A 15,855-nucleotide genomic window follows, 5' to 3' on the forward strand; every position below is an offset into this window, starting at 1 on the left:
ATGCCAACTTTGGAGGATGTGTTGGGGTTTGTAGTTCATTGGAATTGACTTAGGAGAACATTTTGTGATGTATTTGGCTCCCCTTTATCTCTTAGAATGCACTAAATTTAGTACAATTTCTCATAATAGCCGACTTTGTGTAATTTATGTTTATTATGTCTGTGGCCAACCTATTTGAGTGTTTTAGTGAATACGTTGATATAAATGGATGTGCATATGTGTGAATTAAAGTGTGGATTGATTGATGATGTTGTCGAAATATATGTGTTAAATCAAAAGTGTAAATATTAGTTTGTGATGTATTTATGATCAAGAGATCCTACACAATTCAATTCATCTTTTCTCCATGCCTGTTGAAAGACAATGAGTCCTTTTGGTAGCTCGTGTAGATCTATATCTTTCCTTGGGATCATGCATCTTAGCAATTTAATTCCATTGTATCCTTCCCTAAGGTTGTGCACCTTGCTTGCATGTTCAAATCAAGAGCAATGATATTTCTTGGTATTGTGCCTAAAAAATTGTATTTAGTTATTTATATTGTGAGTGTGATTCTCACCGTGGGTTTTTCCACATTGGTTTTTTCACATAAATTATGTTTGGTGTTTGTTGTTTTATCTTTCATTGGTTTTTAGTTGGTTAGGTAACTGATAAGTATTTGAGATTAAAGAAGTTTAAGGATTTGGACAAGACTAATTCACCCCGCTCTTAGTCTTGTGGTGTGTTCAATAATGGGCATCAAAGCAAGGTTCCTCTAAGAAAGGTTTAATTGCTTGACGAAGGTCTGGGATGGTGTAGGAATATAGTTACAAAGACCCAAAGTTTGATGGCACAAATTATTCCTTGTGGAAGGTGCAGATAGAATATAATTTGAATTCTCTAGCACTTGGAATGTGGGATATTGTTAAGACTTGTCCTACTCCAGATGATTTCAAGGAGCATGAGAATAATGCTAAAGAAAGAAATGTAATTGTCAATAGTTTGAGTAACTCAGAGTTCTTAAAGGTCATGGGTTGCAAATCTACAAAGGAAATCTAGGATAAATTGAGAAACAATTATGAAAGAGATTAGAAGATCAAGCAAGTAAAGACAAAATTTGAAGTATAAATTTGAGACATTGATGATGTCTAAAGATGAGAACATTGAAGGTTACCTACATTAACTATATTATTTTTACTTATTTTTTAAATGTGATATATAAATAGATCCAAACTACAATCCTACCATTAACCCTAAATCTATAAGGTTGAATAATTCTACAACCCTAAATTTGTAGTAGATTATACTATTAAATCACTCCACATCCCTATGCACTTATCCAAAAGGATTTTGATTTGATTTTGGAAATTGAAGGGTTGGTTCTTAAAGTGTACTAGAAACAAATTTTTATATGCCACCCTGACGTTTAAAATATAAATCACACAATTAATTTAATAGAGATTGTTAGAATAATAAATAATCAAAATATTTATTGTCACTTGAGGTTATGGGAGCCTTGTCCAAACCCATGTTTTAGGTTGGGAGGGCCTTTCAAAACCCATTGTATATGTATCTCCAAGTTATGGGAGCCCTGTCAAAACCCATGATTTCAGGTTATGGGAACCTGATAAAACCCTTGTTTCAGGCTATGGTAGCTTGGCAAAACCCTTTGTCTACGTATCTTTCAAGTCTCGTTTTGGTTGGCTCTGACCTCTTTGGTGGTTCAACCAGTTCTTTGATGTTCATTCTCTAGTGTTGGCCTGATGTTGGGCTCCTATTAGTCTATGCCATATCTAGTTGCAGCATTGCTCTTCTGGTGCGTTAAATTGGATCCTCATAAAATTCTTCTATAAAGGGTTTCGGGTCCCCTCAAAACTTGTTTTACCTCATCAAAATTTAAACAATCAAAATCAAGAAAATAAGGAATGTAAAATAAACAAGTCACTAAAATAGGAGAACAAATACCAAAACAACCTCAAACGAATTCGTGAGAGCCTTTTACATTAGAGTCAAAAGTAATTTATGAACTAAAATAATAAAAAATTTTACCTTCTACTTGTAAGACAAATAAAAGGAAATTTATAAGAGAGTTAAATTAAATTTATCAAAAATAAATTATCAATAAAATTATTTCCCCAAAAAAATATCATATATTTGGTGGCTTAGGATGAGGCCTAGAGCTCTCGGGTTTCCTAATTTCGTGCATCTTTGTCTATGTCCGTGTCTTTGCCATTTGCTGTGAAGTTGTTATAAGGTTTTATGGTTTTCTGTTTTCTCAATAAGAAGTTTGTAGTATAACACAAACTTTGGTTTGGCTCTAATTTTTCCCTCCCTCCATCTATAATGAACAGTCTATTAAGCTAATAGATTTTTTGGCTTGGGCTATCACCTTTTTGTTTTTGTAAAGCCCTCCTAACTTGGAGAGTTTGTTCTTGTTGTTAAAGCAATCTACCTTGTTAAATTTGGTACGTATAGATTTGGCAGGAGTCCTTATCTTCTACATAAGGATTTTATATAAAATCCTTATGTAGAAGATAAGGACTCCTGCCAAATCTATACGTACCAAATTTAACAAGGTAGATTGCTTTAACAACAAGAACAAACTCTCCAAGTTAGGAGGGCTTTACAAAAACAAAAAGGTGATAGCCCAAGCCAAAAAATCTATTAGCTTAATAGACTGTTCATTATAGATGGAGGGAGGGAAAAATTAGAGCCAAAATGGTTTTCTGTTTTCTCAATAAGAAGTTTGTAGTATAACACAAACTTTGGTTTGGCTCTAATTTTTCCCTCCTTCCATCTATAATGAATAGTCTATTAAGCTAATAGATTTTTTGGCTTGGGCTATCACCTTTTTGTTTTTGTAAAGCCCTCCTAACTTGGAGAGTTTGTTCTTGTTGTTAAAGCAATCTACCTTGTTAAATTTAGTATGTATAGATTTGGCAGGAGTCCTTATCTTCTACATATATATATATAATCCTTATGTAGAAGATAAGGACTCTTGCCAAATCTATACGTACTAAATTTAACAAGGTAGATTGCTTTAACAACAAGAACAAACTCTCCAAGTTAGGAGGGCTTTACAAAAACAAAAAGGTGATAGCCCAAGCCAAAAAATCTATTAGCTTAATAGACTATTCATTATAGATGGAAGGAGGGAAAAATTAGAGCCAAACCAAAGTTTGTGTTATACTACAAACTTCTTATATATATATATATATATATATATATATATATATATCGGCCTTGTGCCTTTTATCTGAAAAAATCATTTACCATTTTATAATCTTAAAAGTATGTTGCATGGTTTAATAAGGATAAAAGTCAAGGCATATAGTAAACAAATGATGCAATCTATGACCATATATCTTACGTTACTTTCATTAATTTTTATTTTATCATTATAGAAAATTTAAACTTAAGAGACATCATATCTTTTGATCTAATATTTGATTTGTGAATTTTAATGAAGATATATCTAGAAAATTAAATTGTTACTTATATATAAAAACATTAGCCAAATTAGTCAATCAAATCGAGAAAAATGTAAGTGGTTGCCTCCACAGGTGGGGTGGCTAAAGTTCAACTTTGATGGGGTTTCCAGAGGAAACCTTGGTGCGTCTAAGGTGGGATGTATATGATTCATTCTTCTAATGGTATAGTAATAGCAAAAATGACAAAATGTTTAGAACAAGACACAAATAATGTTGCAGAATTCAAAGCATTAAAGGAAGGGCTTATGCTTTGTCGCGAACTAAACCCATTGAAGGTGGAAATTGAGGGTGATTCGACATTAGTCATTAACGTTCTCAGATCTGGGAAAACTATAAATTGGAGACTAAATTTGACTCTAGGGAGATCTCTTGAGATGCTGAAGTTTTATGAAGCTTGCACTTTTCCTCATATACATAGAGAAGCAAATGGTTTGGTAGATGCTATGACTAAACTAGGAGCATATCGTTTAGATATCAAACGGGTGGAAATAGCTAACTTTGTTATTTCTTAATCAGTTGGGTTGATATTTCTTCTTATCCTTCAAGTCAATGAATGCAGTTTGCTTGAGCTTGATTTTTCTCAGTTAAAATCTCTTGAAAGGTGGTTGGCGTGTAGAAATTAATATATAGAATTAGTGAGAATTTCATTTTTGCTTTATTCTTGAGCCTCATTATTTCTAGGATGTTTTTCAATTGTGGCTATTGTTTGTATGGATTTGAAATTATTTTGAGGTAGCAATAACTTTCTAAAGTGGCAATCAATTAAATCCATGTTTGACTCCGAGTGGACTCTCAAAGTCATCGGGACCACTTAAACCTTTAAATTTCTTATAGGCGGGAAAGTATTTTATTTAAGTGTCGTTGGGTAGTTTTGATTTGCGAATTGATTGGACTATTGGGGCCCGACGTCCAATGTGGCGGCTTATGTGGAATCCTTTTCCCCTTTGATCTTGACATGGCTTTGGCATCGTTCTCGCTTACGTGATGGGACATATTATGATTAAGGCTTACTCCTTGCTCCACATTTCGAGTATTGACAATCATACTCCGCTTTCACCTCCTCTTCATCAGATGAAATTGCATTTCCACATGGTCGAAGCTACTGGGCGAGATTGTTTAGGATTTTCCTTACTAGGAATTGATTATAATTCATTTGTTCCTTTTAGAAATTGCCTTGAGAAGCTTCTTCCCTCTTGTGTTAAAATTGGAAATGAGATATTTTTATTTTCATTCTTCACTTCTCATTCGAAATTTGTAGATATTTTGAGTTGCAGGCTTCAATGGACTCCAACATTAGGCTAGTCGCTAGCAAAAGACAAACGACGTTATTAGGTCCCATAATGGAAAAACAGTTGCAGGAGGTTACCAAATTCTCTCATCCCCCTTTTCTCCACTTCATCAAAGAGAATTTGGGGATCTAATTCTTATTTTCAGATCACAGATACAGAAATACGGATATCCCGACCCATTTTCTTGCTATGGTGTTGAGTGTGGAGGAGCCCAAAATTGCAGTGCAGGTACTTTGTGGTCGGGTGTTCAAGCAAGACTTTTTGGGGGACATGGAGAATGTCCTTCGTGAGATTGACCGTAATCTAATGATTACTCTTGCTCCCTATTATGGATTGTTTTTCTGGAATGGGGTCTCTGTGTCTCGGCTTCCTATTTTATTTGTATGGGATAATGCGGGTTGGGAAGTGTGTCAATCTATTGTTCAGAGGTGCTTGGATTTATAAAATAGTTAGTGGGCTTCGCTAATGATGGGGCCCTTATCCCTCCTATCGGTGATGCGATTGATGTTAGCTTCCCCTGGGTTCGCCATAAAAAAATCTTAATGAGCTTGAGGGACGATGATGATGTCTTTTCTTCTATCAGCAACAACAGTTCTGATGAAGATAAGGCAAAGATGGCAGTGGACGCTTCTCTCATTCCTGGATGTGATTAACTATCTTCATGCGCCCTTCTTTTGATCTCCGGGTGCCCCTGTTCCTTTCTCTTTTCATGTTTCTCTTCTTGGAGATATGCCCTAATTAATTTTTGGGTTTCATATGGTTCTCTGGGTCTTGGGCATATAACTCTCATGGAGATTTTTTTTTATTCCTCTGGTTATTAGTATCAAGGCTTGTAATTTCTGTGAATAGTCCTGGTTATAGCAATCCATAGTCGTTGGTAATAGTAGTCTTTACGGGTAGTATAAATGTTTGTAATTCCTCTCTCTGGTTTGATCAGGCTTTCTTCCACATGTTAAAAAACGATAAGACGCACCATAGTATTCTAAATAAGAATGAACATATCACCTTTCTCTACATGAGGAAAAAAAAAAAATTGAAAACAATCTTAATTTGATTAAATTCAAAACATTTCAAAATATTGTCAATTTTTTTTTGTTAAAAAAACACCTAACAAACAAAAGAAAAATAGTTAGCATAAAGAACCTTACAACAAAGCGATAAAAAATAATTACCTTGAGATATTTCTTTTTTATTTTATTTTCCATGCCAAAGTAATTATAATCTTAAAGTATTCAACATTTTATACATGGTTAAAAAATCTATTGATATTCCTTTAAAAAATATATATATTGATATTCTTTTCCCCTTTGTATTGACCTTATAATTTGACAATCGACTGAAAAATTGTTCTAAATCAATAAAAAATAATTTAAAAATCCACTACATTAACTAATATTAGAAAGCTATTTAATTTTGAGCTATCCATGATTTTCAATGCTAGAAATAGTGTTTCATGGAAACTGTAATCCCTTGCATGCGCTATTAATATTTAATGACATCTCATTCATATTAAGATGCGTATTCCAAATATACTAATGATATATTTGTTGATTTCTTCTATAAAAGAAGCCATATAATATAAAAAGGGTAAGCGTTTCATATCCAAGTTATGAGAAATAGTAAAGCTTGGTATGCACCTTCAACAGTCTCAACATAAAAAGTATTTATTTTAAAATTATAAAATTATAAGGTTGTAATTTTGTAAAAGTTCTTTTTAAAGATTTTAATGTGTTATTTTTTATATAATTAGAAAAATACAAAAAAAAGTTAAAATATAAAATAGATATATGAAAAAGGTATTCAATTAAACAATTTTGCATTTTAGTCTTTCTGAGTCCAACTATAAAGCCTCTTAGTTAAGAGCTTTAATTCTAATTGAAATAGTGTCACTACCTTTATCACAAGAAAATAAATATTATTACACAATGAAAATAACAAGTAAATGTCTCGACTAATTTTTTTGGGGTACACATAATGTCAAGATCCTACTCTACTAACATTTTAAAGAGTCCCGACTTAAAAATCGCTATACTTTCTAATAGTAAAGATTCAAATAAAAAGAATCATGTGATTTCCCTTGCCATCCTCCATATCCATTTTTTGAAGCCACTAGACTTCAAGGTTATAAAATCATTTGAAACTTCCTTTCATTTAATTAAAAGACATAATGAAATAATATATTTCAAACTAAATAAAATAAGAAGACAAAAAGAGTTTTTGTGCACTATATGGCACATGGGAGGAGAGAAGATTGATAAAAGAAAAGTAAATAAATATTTCACCTAAAAATTATTAGAAATTAATAGAAAAAATAATTTATACAAAACACTTCTTTAAACTTTCCTTCCACATTTCAAAGAATAAAATAAATATTGAAATCCAATTATCATATAAATAGCCATCGTCAACAAAATACATATCTTAACTAACTTTAATCTAGCTTATATAATACTCTTTCTTCCCTCTCTTCTACCCAAGCTTTTAAATTAAAAAAAAAAAAAAAAACTTCTTCCAAAGAGAAATAAATTGAAACAAATTTAGTAATCTAAACTAACATCCTCTGAATATTAATATGTCAATGCATAAGCTCAATCTCTTACATGTTAAACGCCATATGATGACTATAAGAGCTTCCAAATGCTACTAAGGCCTTTCTCAAATTTTGAGTTAAACAAAATTCATAGTCTTCCACTTCCATTCTACTCTCTAGCCATTGCATAAGCACAAGTTTACCCTATTTTAACATATCAAACATATGAAATGTTTGAGAAAAATAACAAGTGCAGAAATTTGTAAAGAAGAACAATAGCACATAACACACAGATTTACGTGGAAAAACTTGGTAAAAATATACCAATAAAAAACCACAGGCAAATTTTCTCTTTCTTATTGATTCTCAAGAATTACAGAGTTACAACAATTTCAAAGCCATTTAGGCCCCCTTTTCAAATGAGGAAGAGGTACTCTATATATATAAAAATTTGAGAAACTTAATGCAATAATTAAGTTCTCAAATTTGCCACCTCTAACTCTTCGAATGCCACCACTATAGTCATATTATTGACTAAGCCTATATGTGGCTCTCAATTGTCTACAAGGTTGACACATATAGAGTCCAACTTGATTCTCCTATGAATCACTTAATAATTTACTAAGTCAATACAACCGAGTTGTAGGGTCCTAGTTGGAGACAACTTACTAAATATAGTAAGTACAACTCACACAACTACATGTATGACACATATGGGAGAAGAGTCCTAATTGAAGATAGCTTGTATGACACATATGGAAGCAGAGTCTTAATTGACTTCACATTCCAACATTCTCCCACTTGAAGTCAAATTTCAAACTCTGAATAATTCCTCTACTGAAAGACCATTGCTAATGCTACCTATCATCACATAATTTGTAGATCAAGAGAATTTCTGCACCAAATGAACTTCTCTCTACTAATAGGTTTAGTCATAATATCTGCAGGGTTTACATCAGTGTGAATCTTGGCTAAAGAGATCTGTCCTCCTTCCACCACTTCACGAACAAAGTGATATTGAATATCAATATGTTTTGTTTTGGAATGGTAAGCTGAGTTTGGTGCTCAGTGTAAAGCACTTTGACTGTCACAATGCAATACCATGTTATCTTGCTTCACTTGCAATTCACCCAAAATTCTATGAAGCCAAATCGCCTCCTTGCTAGACTGTGTTGCTGCCATATATTCTACCTCAGTAGTAGACAATGCCACTACTGCCTGCAACTTTGACACCCAACTAACAACACCTCCAACTAAAGAGAAAACATAACCTATTGTAGACTTTCTCTTATCTGTGTCTCCACCAAAATATGTATCCACATACCCATTAACTTGAAGACTACTCCCACTGTAACAGATAGCAGCATCTGAAGTGCCTCTCAAATATCGAAGAAATCCACTTCACAGTTGTCCAATGATCAGTACTAGGATTTGCCATGTACCTACTAACAACTCCCACTGCTTGTGTAATGTCTTGTCTGGTGCACACCATGGGGAGCATAAGAATTCCTACTAGCGATGAGTAGGGTACATGGGACATCTATGTCTTCTTTGCTTCTATTCTAGGGCACTCCTCAAAAGACAATTTAATATGAACAGGAAATGGAGTACATACTAGTTGTGCTTTCTACATATTGAAGCGTTGTAGAACCTTCTCCACATAAGTTTTCTGTGACAACCATAATTTCTTGTTGTTTCTGTCTCTATGTATCCTCATTCCAAGAATCTAATTTGTACTACCTAAGTCCTTCATCTCAAACTCCCTAGCAAGATGAGTTTTCAAATGGATGATTCTATACATGCTAGGACCAGCTACCAACATATTGTCAACATACAATAGCAAAATAATAAAACTACTATCATCATACCTTTGAAAATAGGCACAATGATCAGCCTCACATCTACTAAAACCCAAACTCAACATGAAAGAATCAAACAGCTTGTACCAACACCTTGGTGCATGTTTCAAACCATACAACAATTTTCTCAGCCTATAAACAAGATTCTCATTGCCTCTTTCCTCAAAACCTTCTAGCTATTGCATATAAACCTCCTTAGAAAGATCACCATGTAGGAAGGTTGTTTTTACATCTAACTATTCTAACTCCAAATCAAGACTAGCAACAAGAGCTAAAACAACTCTAACAGTACTTAACCGTACAACAAGTGAAAAAATTTCACCAAAATCAATACCATATTTCTGTGCATACCCCTTGGCCACCAACCGAGCTTTATATCTCTCCAAATTATCATTTAAATCTCTCTTCAACTTGAAGACCCACTTGTTCCCAATAACTTTTCTCCCCTTAGGAAATGGCACAAGCTCCCATGTTTTGTTCTTATGCAGAGCTTCTATCTTGTCTTCCATAGAAACTCTCCATTTTCTTGTACATTTAGCTTCACAAGACTCCTGATATGAACTAGGTTCACCAACACTAGTAAGTAATGCATTAAAAGAATTACAAGTAACAAAATATGTAATGCCTTGCCAGGAACCCTAAAGGAAAACAATACAACTAGGCAACTAAAAGGGTGTAATAATTTTTTTTAAAAAAGATTAAGTGCATAATCATATCAATAGCACGTTTAACGACACAATAGAAGTCTAACATATGATTTCCTAAGGGTTACCAATGAAGATTAATTCATAGATTATATTAACAGCATGGTTAATCCAATTGTTCAGCTAATTAGGAAAATTAAATGCTTAAGATAAAATCTACACATACATCTAAATTCCATAATGAAAGAATAAAAGAACTCCAATGCATTCATTTCCCATAGATCATATATACAAAAGATTAAAGCAACTGAATTAACATACATTCCAATGATTCCCTTTTACAATATCCATAAATACATGGTCTCCGATAATACCATGGATTACAAAGTTACAATATCAAGGTTACATAAAAGTTTGATGCAATGACCACAAGATCTCAACTGAACAATGATCACGAACATGAGCTGGTACATAAACCATGAACCCAGAAACACCAGCGAAGCCCTTCCTTGCCTGAAGATACATTCCACAACATCCGATGGGAAGTGGCACTACCACCCAACCATGTGATCCCGAAATGGAACCACCCCACCATGCTAGGAGATAGTAGAAAACCCTCAAGCAAGCAAAGTAAGACAAGTACGAAAGAACTACAAGACTCCGCAAACATCCATGTGACTCAACTCACAAACACTACTGACTCTAAGGAGAGAGTGTCATCTCATAGCTTAAAATGGATACCATGGTATAGCCTCCATAGGTCCTGGCCCCCATTCTGGTTTATCCTGGTAACCTCTCCCAAACCTCCGGTTCCAATTAAGTCTCATGCAGACGCTACCAATCCTTCTGTGAAGACAAGGTGGTAAATTTGCCATTCCATGCCTACTCGTAACATTATGAGCCCTATACTAGAACTCACCTATGCATGAGGTACATTATCTTAATTAATATTTATCTCACCCATCCCAAATCAATTATTAGGTTATCACTTTTTAACTGACTTTCGACGAGTTATCCTGTCATCCACTTCGGGCACAGCCCCCGCTCGAAAGCCACTCTCTCTCATAGGATACTATAGGAAAGGTCTCTCTATGAGAACTCTATGGCAAAAAAGACAACCATACCTAATCCTGACAAACTACAGGTGAAGGATACACAATCACTAACCCAAGATTGACCATTTGGACAAAACACACAATGACTCACATCAATAAGGTTATACAACAACACCTAACCAAGGAGATATAATAACATAGGACACAATGACAACTCAACCAGAATTGCAATGAAATTTAAATTTGACTACAAACACCATTTACACAAGATCCTAATATAGGCAATCTTTTCTTAAAACAACCAAATGCATAAATAGCTTGGAATTTAAGATTTCCAGAAAATAAGAATTACAACTATGTTAATACAAATAAATCAATGTTGTCATTTGTTGAGAAAAGAGGTAAATGAACCAGGATACATGGGAATATAGAGAGCTTAGGCGATATAAACTTAGAATTTTAAACCATAAGAAATGGATTGCATGTTAACGATTTCCTTTCATTATTTCCAAAAGATTAATAACACATATTTAGTAGCAACTAACATATGCAAAATCATATATGAAATCGTTCATTATATTAAGCTTCTAATTTCACACTTCCTTATTTCAAATAATAACCAAAATTAAAAGAGATTCCAACCTCTTTGTAAGCTTGAATTAGTTGAGAGACCTCTGGCGCGCTTCCTCCAAATAGATCTACGCCTTCCTTGAATGCTTGCAAATCTATCTCCAATCTATCCTATCACTCTATTCTTAAAACAATTCTCTTCTCTCTTTCTTTGATACTATAAGAGTATCTTCTCTATTCCCTCTCCTATTCTCTTCTTTCCTTCCGGAGTCTATCATTTCTCCTTGCTTTTGAATATATCCCCCATCTTCCTATCTTCCATCTCTTTTTATCCTAGTTTTTCCTACGATCTCTCCCCATTCAGAGGCTTAGTGATTGTCATTGATTTGGAGTCTATTACTTGAGTCTTTGTTTAACTCTTCTCTCATCTCCACGTCTAACAGAGATGGTCATTCTTAATAAAAATTCTGTTGTTCTCGTGCATGATTTATCTACACATTAGTTTCCTATCACTGACTATCCTAGAATCAGGGCACCACGTGCCTGTTATCTCATTACTTATTGCAGTTATAGCCACTGATTGAGGTCTAATTCTGACGTGGATATACTAGTTGATTCCATTTCTACGTGGAATAAAGAGTTATCTGTAGTTTATGGTAGACTTCTTCTCTCATTCACCGTGGATACTATAGCAAATTACTCACTCCATGGAGAGGTTAGCAAAGTGAAAGGTAATCACAAACACTTAAGTGTTTGTCTTTTAGCGAGTTCCTTGTTTAAGCTTCCAGGTCAATGGCCACGTTTCCACGTTGATACTACTCTTAGTTCTACATTTAGTTGATAGCCTTTGCATAGTTAAATGCCATAATCTCCATGACAAAACCTCTAAATTTTTGCATCTAACTAATTGTCTATGCCTATGTGATAGGTCTGCATTAACCGATAGTTTATGCCTAGGTCTGAGTTAACTAATAGTCTAATCGGCCACCCAAATTACCATTCGACATAGTCACTATATTATAACAACTAAACCCGCCACCTTTCTAATAAAATATATATAACATGCGACTATATTATAATTTGCAAAGTAAATATTAAACTTAAACGTTTAAAGAAATAATATAATATCATAATTTATATAATGCGAATATTCATAAATACATTTTATGAATAATCATGTTTGTAGCATAAGACGATGATCACATAAACTTAATTTAATTATTCTCCTCAAAATATATACGTATTTATGTGTGTTTGATAAAATTAAAGTTATTAACTACCATGTATATCTAACTTGCATCAATATAAAAACAAAACGATCATTAAAATCCAATCATTCAACTTATAAATAATCATATTTAAAAAATAATCAGTAAACATGAGCCATATTTACCTACTATATACATGTATATGATTGAGTCCTAGTATATATACATAAAATACGTACAAATATTGTTTAATTTCAAAAACCAAACATTAATCATAGTTTCAGTGATTCACATATTTCTACACAAAAGACGTTAAATCATAGAGTCACTTTTTAATTCACATTATTAACAATTTTTCCCTAAAATTTAAATAAAATATATTTCTAATATCATGCAGCTTGCAACTTAATTTAATAATCTCTTTTAATTAATTAAATTTATAATCTCAATGCATAAAATACATAATTCCCCAAACATAGCAATAATGAGATAACTCCATAAATTTAATTAATTAATTAAAACCACTAAACACACAAACTGAGCAAACCTTAAGCAAATACTCATAAAAGATCAAACAACAAAATACGAAGGCCAAACAAACTGACAAGATGACCAACTGACGACACTCACACGAGTGTAACTGAATAAAATAGGGTCAACTACTATCTCCTCCACTTCCATCAGAAAATATAAGGCACGCTCAGACCTGTGAAGCTAGGTGGAGACGATACCCCGTACCTACCCGGTACTTGTACCTGCAATATCCTGCATCACTGAACCACACATACATATATACAATATAGAAAACACGGCATACACTCCGATGAAGGAGAATCACAACGTTCCCTATCTCACCGAAATGAGTGAAGGAAAATCCTCCCCTTGCATCCAATACACTCGCAGACACACAACATATAATTCCACATTGCATAGATAAAGTAAAGTGTCAGTACATAGCAATAATCCATAAAATGCCATAAAACACAAGTATTGAAATACTGCAAATAAATTATGCATCTCATATCCAGATAAAGCATGAAATAATGTCATATAAGTCTGAATAACAAATCATGGTAGTGTATCCACTTAAAACAACCAATAATAAAATATGAGTCCAATGAGTTCAAACGAGTAGGGGTACTACATTAATACCTTACAGGTGGTTTGATTACTCTACTGGATCTTCTTAAAATAAGTGATGATTCACCCTATGGCTCAACTGGTTGTTGTTCTTCTGGTTGATCTTCATCTAGTTGGTCTACATCTAGTTGTTCTTCATCAAGCACATCTAGATGATCATCATGTTTTTCAACCTCTACTGGAATAACTTTCATACCTTGTTGTTCTTTACCTCTTTGCATGGAATTTTCATTAAAATACACATCTCAACTAACAATAATCTTGTGGGCAGCAGTATCCCACAATTTGTACCCCTTTGGACCTTCTACAAAGCCAAAAAAATACATTTTGTGGACTTCTTATCCATCTTATTTCTATTCTCTTTAGGAATATGTACATAAGCATTGCAACCAAAAATACGAAGGAATGAGTAATCAACTAGTTTACCTTTCCATATTTCTTCTGGAATTCTATTATCAAGAGCAGTAGTGGGAGAACTATTGATTAGGAAAGAAGTTGTATTCACAGCCTCACCCCAAAATTTCTACTCCAATTCAGTAGTACTCAACATGCATCTGGCTCGCTCCATGATTGTATGGTTCATGCGTTCAACAACACCATTTTGTTATGGTTTCCTAGAAACCGTCAACTGCCTTGCAATTCCATGCTCACTGCAAAATTGATTAAATTCTGTTGAACAAAACTCACCTCTGTTATCAGTTCTAAGACATTTTATTGTCTTACCTTTCTGATTCTCTACCAGAGATCTAAACCTCTTAAAACAAGAAAACACTTCAGATTTCTTCTTGAGAAGATAAATCCACACCTTATGGGAATAATCATCTATAAATGAAACAAAATATGATGAACCTCCAATAGATGTTACAAGAGCTTCCTAAGTATATGAATGAATTAGATTTAATAAATCTTTGCTTCTGGTAGTACTTCTAGAAAAACTCAGTCTATTTTGCTTTCCAAACAAACAATGTTCACAAAACTTAAATCTTTAGATTTTGCACTTAGGAGAAGATTTATATCTAGCAGTACCTTGAGACCTTGTTCACTCATATGGCCTAGCCTTTGATGTCAGGTTGATAATGTGTCCATCTCTACATCAAATACCACAACAACCTCTCCAATGTTAGTTTGTCCAACTAACCTATAGAGATTGCCAACCTTCTCTCCCTTTAGCACAACCAAAACTCCCTTTGTTACCTTGAGACAACTATTTTCACCATTGAATCTATAACCTTGTTCATCAAACACTCCAAGTGAAAGTAAATTTTTCTTTAAACCAGCTACATGCCTAACATGCTGAATAGTTCTAACTACTCCATCAAACATCTTGATTCTTACCTCTCCTTCACCAATAGCTTGACATGGGTTGTCATTTCCCATGTAGACCATACCACCATCACAAGACCGATAAGAAGTAAACCAGTCTCTGTGTGGTGTCATATGAAAGGAAGCACCAAAATCAAGAATCCAAGCATGAAGTAAAGAACTTCTCATATTAGCAGTTAATACCTCTCCATCTTCCAATGGTGTCTGAACTTCAGCAGTGTTTGCCTCAAATGCAGGTGTACTAGGATTTTCCTTGTTTGATTTTGGCAGCCTACAATCCTTCTTGACATGTCTATTCTTGCCACAGTTCCAGCATTTCACCCTTTTTCGCCCCTTTGATTTGGACCTCGTTTGTCCATGCTTAGTATTTGCTCTTTCCTGATTTCTACCTCTTGCAACAAGGGATTCATTAGAAGAAGATCCTTGAGATGTCTTCCACCTTGAATCTTCAAAGATTAAAGCAGCCACCACATCCTCAAAGACCAGCTTCCCACTCAGTGCATAATTACTGAGAGCCATAACCAACTGATCCCAACTATCTGACAAGGAGCAAAGTAATATTGTTGCCTTATCTTCTTCATCAATTTTCACACCCATTGAAGCCAATTTTCTTATCAGTGTGTTGAAATCATTCAAATGATCTATAATAGATGAATTGTCATACATCTTGAAATTATACAACTATCTCCTTAGAAGAATTTTGTTTGCTAATGATTTCGTCTCATACAATTTTGCAAGCTTATTCCACAAGTCATGAGTAGATTTCTCTT

The sequence above is a fragment of the Cryptomeria japonica genome, chromosome 5, assembly GCF_030272615.1.
Source record: "Cryptomeria japonica chromosome 5, Sugi_1.0, whole genome shotgun sequence".
Taxonomy (NCBI): Eukaryota; Viridiplantae; Streptophyta; class Pinopsida; order Cupressales; family Cupressaceae; genus Cryptomeria; species Cryptomeria japonica.